This window comes from Cephus cinctus, unplaced genomic scaffold (assembly GCF_000341935.2).
Source record: "Cephus cinctus unplaced genomic scaffold, Ccin1 Ccin1_scaffold0954, whole genome shotgun sequence".
Taxonomy (NCBI): Eukaryota; Metazoa; Arthropoda; class Insecta; order Hymenoptera; family Cephidae; genus Cephus; species Cephus cinctus.
The window spans coordinates 113,741-122,276 of record NW_014333516.1 but is presented as its reverse complement, the minus strand read 5'-3'; the positions used below and the strand labels follow the sequence as shown (position 1 = coordinate 122,276).

Below are 8,536 nucleotides of genomic sequence, written 5' to 3'. Positions count from 1 at the left end.
TTTTATTATATTTCTATACGAATTACATCAACGTCGCCGCGAGCCGTTTCATTTTCGAATTGTTGCTATCTTCGGGAACTACCTTACTGATATCCAAGGAATCTGCCTTACCGACTGCTTGAACGTTATCCCACATCTTAGAACTGTCCTCTTCCAAATATACGTTGTCGACAGCCAACAAGAAGTTCGCCAGCCATTCTGCCTGCCTGGAGCAGGTCCACCTATCCCTACTGCTCTACGAGTGTCAACTATCTTTAGCACCAGTTTCTTTAGAGACAGTTACGGCCACAGTCGAGTTTTGTGCCACAAAATGTCTTGACGTGACGGCACTAGCATTAGCCGCATCATGTCTGTCGAACTTAATAGGGCTGCTTCCCCCTGGAAAACTAACAGATTATCATTACGACTACTTTTATAATGAAACCAGAGAGTGTGCACTAAACATAAAGTGTCCGACTGCCTACCTTTGAGCAAACTATTGTTTTCTATCTATTTTTCATTAGTGGATTGTGCTGCGAGAATCTATAATAATTGTCTATTGTTTCACAGTAAACAGAGTTCCTGTGAAAGATACTATGACGTATTCGGTACATCAACGTAGTTTACAAATGATTCGTGGCTGCTCACAACGTGTTAAAATTTAAAAAAGATCTGAAAACAACGGCCGTTTTACAAATTTCCCGGTGGTTCAGCTTCAGCGCACGGAAAATGTTAGACGGGAACATTGGAGCAACAAGAGAGAATTTCGGAGTCAGTGGATAGGCGCGCAAAATGACTAAACAACGAGAAGGAAACCGTTTCGTTTATTATTGCTAAATAAACAGAAGATTATACAAATCCCGTCGCGTACAGTGTGTTCCTCAATGGCGGCTCACGACTATTCACAGTCGTGATGGGTAGCCTGCCTGAGACCTGTTCCTATTTCGGTGTGCCTACCGAATCTGTGAATCCCCTCGCGGCGCGATTCGTGATCCTAACAGGTTTCGTTGGAGACGAGCTTCCCCTTCGTAGGGGGTGTGCGCTCTGACGTCAGTAGCCATCCTAGGGATCCGTGTGTCCGCATCACTCCCGTTCAGCTATCTTGGCACGCATAATATTCTCAAATTAAGACTGTTTTCGTGGGACTTACCGAAAACTGACTGTCCCATAAAGCCGTTAAAAAATCCAAATAGTAGCGGCCGTGTCCCTTCTGCCTATTTCCATGGTATCGCGTTCCAGCTCCACGGAGGTGTTCATTGGACACTCGGTGGTCCACACACTCGGCCACGCACTTGCACTATATTGATAATAATAAAAAACGGGAGCCATGGTTCTCTACGCGATTATCCGATATAGTTCGGCTATCGTCCGAGCACAGAAGAAGATGTCTTTTTCTCACGGTCTGCCGAATACCCGAGTCCTCACCCAGAGACTCTCCGCGACACACTGTCTTCACCCCCTACCGCTCTCCACGGTAGGTCAAAACCAAAACAATCCTCCTCTCCAGCACCTTCCCCGCGGAGCCGCAAACCGTAGCCGGTTAAAGTTGCTGGAGTACCGATAGTGAGTCCCAGCGGTTGGGCACACCTCACGTGCGGGCTCTCAATCCAAAAGGGGCCCGTACCTCCACCGCCGGTAAACTATTTTACCCCGTTTCTTCTCGAACCCGGGACTTACGAGATCTTTAGAAATGGAGGCTGGAGGCACCGCCGTGCCGCCGGCAGTGCGCGGAGGTGCGGGGCTTTTGTAATGTGTCGTCCTGACACCACGTTACAATACATACTCTACTTGGCACCGACAGGTCCTGGATCACTTTCTTTGGTCGGGAGACATCTTCGGCACTGAACGCAGAAACTAATCGTTATATAGTCGGGTATTTTATTCCAGGTAAATTTTTTGGTTTCCTTAATCAACCTGTGATTTATCCTTTAACAAGATCTCTTCATGTGACCCAGGTTGTGATTCTGTTTGATGTATAACCGAAGATTGTTATTTCCGTAGAGTGTGCTAATTTATCTCATGCCTCTGGCCCTTCAGCATAAAAGACCTCCTCCTGAACACTTTTGTTGCCGTGATTCATTATACAAAGTCTATTAGCTACCTTATCTCGTTTCTTGTTTTCTATATTTATGAAGGTTCTCTCAATTTTAGTCACGATGAAAAGCAATGCATTTTATTAGTTTGACTTTAGAACTTCACAATATCTTTCTCCTGCAAGCGTGAGTACCTTGAAGATGTATTTCCTGGATCGAGCACTCCTTTGCGGTTACCCAGATGTCCTAGGAGCTGCACTTCTGCGAGTAATTATTCAACCATGTAAATGTGAGTATTTTAGTTTCGATTACAGCTGCATTTTACTGCCTTCTATTTGGCATGAGTCTTATTTCCCGAAATTTATTGATTTTCTTGGTTACCTAAGGGCATTGGGGAAAATGAAAGGTTTTAGATACCTGTCATTCTGCCTGTAGGTTGCTATCTTTTATGAAACGATCATCCGTCTGAACTCTTCATATTTACCTAACAGTATATGCGTCGCTATTTTTTATCATAGCTTACCTTAAATGCCCTATATTTGCTACTTTTGCTTCCACGATATCGACGGTTGCGTATCGCTTTATCACCTTTTGATTTTGTATCGAAGATTGCAAGGTTCAATACATTTTCTTGCGCTTGCTGCTCTCTGTTAAGTTTTAGTGACTCTATTGCTCAAACATCCGCGATGACCATCTGGACCAGCTGTAAATTTTTGGAATTCACGTCTTGCTACCTTTTCGAGGAATCATTGCGAATTTCTTTCGTCTCACCATTGACTGCCTGGAGTCCAACGGTTATTTCGAAGAGTCTTGTTATTTTCTGCATTTTATTGAAACTCATACTGATTCACGCACATTGGACGGAGGTGATGGTTCCCTGATATACTTTACTATTCTTTAAATCACTGAATAATACATATCATGGCTGTGGAATCTTTTTTCTTAAAGAATTTAATCGTCGCACGGATGTCCTAGATTCACGCACAAATATTTTAACCCTCTATGGGTCGAATTTTTGTTTTAACTCCAAACAAATTGTGGGAACGAAAAATCAGAAATTATAAACCTATATATACAAATGAAAACAAATTTTTGCGATTAAACAATTGTATTGCGATATATTCACTATGTGACTTTCAAGTCACACCGGCCTATAAAGTTGAAAATTTGAAAAAAAAATTGAAAATTGAAATGCAAACGAATAGGTTGCTATTGATATACTAACCCAGAGTTATTATGTCTACTATTTTTAGTTTGGTAATCACTGACAAAAGCACAAATAAGATCAATTGGATGAAATGGTTTCGCGTAGTTTTACTGCCGACAGTTTGCACAGCATTTATTTTGTTATTTCAGGTTGATGAGCCTAGCAATGGTCATGAATACTAGTATTGGTTGTGTTGGCAACGTCATAGAGTTAAGATTTGTGCGCCATCTCATGAAAAAAAAACTATAATTATTTTGTAAAATGTCGATAAATTAAAATGTGAACTGAAAGTTACACGGACCCATAGAGGGTTAAGTTTGTCACTTATAACCTTGGACGTTTGCTGTTGTTTTTGTGGTTGCACCACTTATTTTTTACCATACTCGTGCTGTTTGGACCTTACTAACGAAGAGGGATGGCTTAGTTCTTGAAGACCAGAGATTATGAATTAGACATAAGATTTCATATTGATGTGGATAAGAAAGAAATGTTTTCTGAATTTCGAAAATTAACTCTAGAATGACTATGCAGAGTGTAGGAGACTCTATGGATTTGTGTATATTTCACATTTGTTTGAAGTACCTCTTTTACTACGACTTATAACGTCGAAAATATTTATCGAAACTCTCTTTTTCTTTCCATATATTTCCTTGTTTTTCACACTCTGGCATATTAATATAAAAAACAAAAACAGTTAACCTCCAATAACTACAGTCAAAATGTTATCGATAAAACGACGCAGAGTCTGTCAGACTCTTGATAGGCATCGACATATACAAATAATATGATAGGCATTCTAGCATTAACAATAACTATCGACCTATTCATAAGTTCCAAAGTCTAACCTCCTATGCAGTGTTGTTCTCCACAGCATAAGAGTAAAATAACGCAATAAAAGAAAATTAGCAATAATAGAAACAAAGAATTAGCTAAACCTAATAAAGAAACGCTAATTCAAAGGTAATAATCTCACAAGATTGTCCAATTACTAAATTTCACCAAAGCAAGAGAAAAAGTTCAAAACATTCTACGCAGGAAATCCGCCGTAAAAATTAAAATAGTAAAACCGCCAGATATGATCCAGTTCCAGATCTGCTACGTGACAAAGTCTAAATACTGTTACATGTATCCCCGCTTATCTACGAATCCCAGTTTATCTACAAATATTCTATCGGCTTCCGAACGTGCTGAAATGAAAAGTAAATGACTGCCAGGTATGGGTTTTCCATATCAGTGATACTCCTCCCCGTCTCGATATCCTGGTGCCAGCTGTTCAGCCACAGCAAACTGACGGAGTTAAAGGGAAATGTAGGGTCCATATTCGAATCCGTATATATTCATAAGGTTCTATGAGTCACAAAAAGAAAAAACCTTTCGTCTTCCTGGAACAAAGTATCGATTAGTCACAATGCCGATGTACGACACGCGAGCCGTTCCTCTCTGCGTTAATTTTCAGCTCGGAAACTGATCAATCCTGCTATATGAAAAAGAAGACGGACCAAATAGAACCGTTACCACGCTATATTTACGTATCCGAGTGTCTTGGCCTTCTGGCAAATAGGTTTATGTTCAGCAGGATGTTGTAAAAGGTCTTGTCTACGTATCGGAAAAAAACCACTCAGGTATCTCCCATCGTTCTCCACCACTTCATCATCTTCATTGAAAGTCCACAGACATCAACCACACTCGTCACTTTTAGGTTTCTATCCCTCTTACCAACTACCCAAATTCCGAACATTCATGCCCGATGTTAGTCCCTTCATGCTACAAGAGAGATTGATTTCGATTCGCCGAAATCATTTGAAGCGATTTCCGATTCTCGGTTCACATGCCTCGTCAGCTTGTCTCGTAGACGACGTTTACTTGAACGATGACGCGTGAACTAGATATAGACGCACTAGTCTGTGAGTAGGATAAATAGTTGTTTCCAAAATGAGGCCTGCATGAGGGTGAATCGTACTGCGTTCCTACATGTGCGCCATTTCCAAGGACAAGGGCTTGAAGCGAGGAAAGTCGCACTCAAAAATCACAGCATCGAAAACACTCTCGTTAAATGTATTCGATTCAATTAAAACCTTCCGATGAAATTTCGAATTTTGTAGAGCGCGATTATTCTGTCATTCTCTAGAAAATTATTTAAGTAAAAGTCAATATTAACACTCACAGTTTGTTGGCGGTCATGGTCTTTGCCAATCGTGATGCAACACCTATCACATAGTTTTATGAAATTGTAGACGAATATTGAAAAAAGGACTCGGCAGGGATTGAAAAATATTATCAGAAACACACCATATGACTGCGAACATTTAACATGAACTCGATAGAAACATTTTAGGGTGCCAATAAATCGAGCTGTCACTCAGCGGATTTTCCTCGCTTAGAAATTAAGCCTTCTGCCACAGCGAGCGCTGGTAGTGGTACCCCCAACGTGTGCAGCTGTGGTCATTCATGCTCATTCATCATAACTCATCTTTAATTAGGCGGCGTTATACATAATAATTGTAGGTTTTTATACCATTGTTCTAACTGTTTAGCTCATTGGCTCATAATGTTGAGTCTTGAACAATTAGTGCAGATTCTCAGCTCCAAGGCGAAGAATATAAGCGACATTTTTTTACCTCTGTATGTCTCTGTACAATTGTTCACTGCTGAGGCGCGGGATTCTACAATAGTTTTACGGCTCGCGATAGCGTGCAATAGAATTATTATACGTCACGCGTATTTTCACATTTAGCCACAGTGGTTCCTCTCCTTAAAAGGAGCCTCTATCGCGATTTTTTTCAGCATGTCTCGCATCGTGAAAGTATAAGTTTCAAATGAGTCTTTGGATAACTTCGCGTTTTAATGCATGATAGTAATTTAACCAGTTGCTCTTTAACACTAAACCTACCGACATACTATATATACCTATTTCTACCGATGGATGTCCAATGACCGCTTTTGAAATAAACATTATAGTCTTTTCCAGTTGATTGTAATTAATACAGAATTTAGCATAGTCGTGCAGTAAGTTCAAGAAAAATAAAAACCTGGAATTTAACAATTTTGATTAAACTCTCAAAAGCGGTCATTTGACCGCTCTGGTAGGTTTAGTGTTAAGGATATCCCAACATTGTGATTAGATTTCCCTAGAACCGCACCAATGGAAAATTGAAATAAAATATAATGTCAAGTTAAAGCTCTTTAGGAGATAATGAAGTAGTTTAAGAAAAATTGTAGAGTTACACGCCTTTTAGTTAAAACCTGTGGCGGGGTTAGTCATACAAAAAATTGGAACCATCACTTCACACAAAAAAAAAGTAAAAGAAAATTGAAGAACTTATTAAGAGCTTTAAAGATATTTATCAATCAAATTGGAAGTTCACTCTCCTGAATCCAAAAAATACTTTAATGATAAGAGAATAGGTACATAAAGTTGACTTAAGCATAATGAAGTAAAATAAGTAATATGCAGTGCTGTTTAGTTGTTAATTAATTACACTATATTAAATTTTCTTACTTTAAGTACTAAATTAGAAGTGGGAACTTTGTCACTCTATCTTTAAAGTTACCACAGTTGTACAAAACAAATGTGAATGTCACATATTCGAGGTGGTTCGATTATTCAAGTTCTTTCGAGATATTTGTTTTATGTTTTTGGCAGGTACTTAACGGTCATGCATACAAAATTTCAAAATTATTTACAATTTAGTTTACGAGATATACGGAATGAAAGTAGCCAAAGATGCTCTATATAGTATACGGGGTGCCCGCGGCTCCTCCTCCGCTATAATTAATTCTCCCTCAGGGCAGCCAGAGAGCGCTGAAAGGCTAGGAATTTCTGAAAAATTACGAGTTCTGATCGGGAATCAAACCTGTTACCTTTAGACTGCCAAATCGGGCACTTACTACTGTGTCACCAAACCCACTAACCCACCTGATATGTCCTATTTATTTATTTTATTCCCAGGTGATATCCCCTCCAGCGTTGTAACGCTATGTTACAATAGATATACCTACCTCGCTTGGCAGAATACCAATATATTTGTCGAAATATCTCAGCGTCCAGGCAGTTCTTTTATATAAAATATTATTAGGATGATTTTTAAATAGAAAATCTAGGAAAGTTTAACTTTTTTTTACTGTATTATTTACACAATATATGGTATGAAAATTTGTCAAATTATATATCTCTACCCCTCTGCATGTTTTAAAGATGCATGTTTGTTTGTTTTTGGACAGCCATCGGTAGAAATAGGTATATATAGTATGTCGGTAGGTTTAGTGTTAAAGAGCAACTGGTTGAATTACTATCATGTTTTTCACGTAATAATTTTGTAATGAACTATATACATGGAATTTATACATATTGGAATAATATTATATTATTATGGTGCTAGGTGAACTACCTTAAAAAGTTTTAAAATCCCAAATTATAGTCCGGAATGTAATGCAATAAGATACTGCTTTCTTCTTCTTCTTCTTTTTTCGTCAGAGTATAAGGGCATGGTTTTTTTACTAATGAGGTAATCTCCAAGTCTAACTATTACGTACATATATTTAAAGCTCTTAATTATCCTTTAAATCCTACATTTTCAATCCTCTTTCATATTTTGACAGTGCCTTCTTTCGGTAAAACAAACTTTTTTTATTCTTTGTCAAATACAGCGAAAGTAATAATGTGCCAGAAATATACCTGTCTGAAGACATTAAATATTTTGTGCAGATCAGGTGTTTCTGAATCAACGGGCCCGACAATTTGTGTTTACACAGTTTTCTACTTGGAGTATATTTGACAGCAGGGTAGTGTAAAGAATCTTTTCTTTATTTTATTATCCAATATTGCATCTGAAAAACTCATCATGCAGCAGAAATCGCGATTGAAACATGACAGAATTTTGCATTGAGTTTGTATTATTTCAATATTATCTAAATCATTCTTGATAACTTTATAATTTAAGGAATATTACCTTTGTTTTGTGAGTTTTTGTGTTCCAAATATCTTTGTTGGAAGTTTTTTTTAGCAAAAAGCTAACGTAACTAGTACATCATCACGGATCTTGTGCTTGCATGATAGAAAATGCTTTCCACCAATCTTAAAATATACTTTGAATCTATTGATATAAATTGTAACATATTCTCTTAACCCGGCATCGATAGCGAAAAATTCAATAAACGTAACTATCCTCGAGAATCAACCTGCGTTACCTTCGGTCTTCCACCCTTCGCTCATGCATCCGGAAGCCAGGGGAGTACCAGCCAATTCTTTTGTCACCGAGAACTGACAAGCCGGTATATGATCTGGGAATTGGGGTGGAACAGGCCCAACTCCGCCAAA

General features: G+C 38.5%; 1 long non-coding RNA gene across 1 annotated transcript; it reads right to left on the bottom strand.

Moving 5' to 3' along the window:
• Positions 1–2,242: 2,242 nt before the first annotated feature.
• On the bottom strand, positions 2,243–3,031 carry LOC112494900. Its single transcript, XR_003060862.1, has 3 exons — positions 2,784–3,031; positions 2,536–2,715; positions 2,243–2,393 (listed from the first exon to the last, which is right to left on the bottom strand). It is a non-coding gene; the product is annotated as an uncharacterized LOC112494900 (long non-coding RNA).
• Between the last annotated feature and the right edge of the window lie 5,505 nt (positions 3,032–8,536).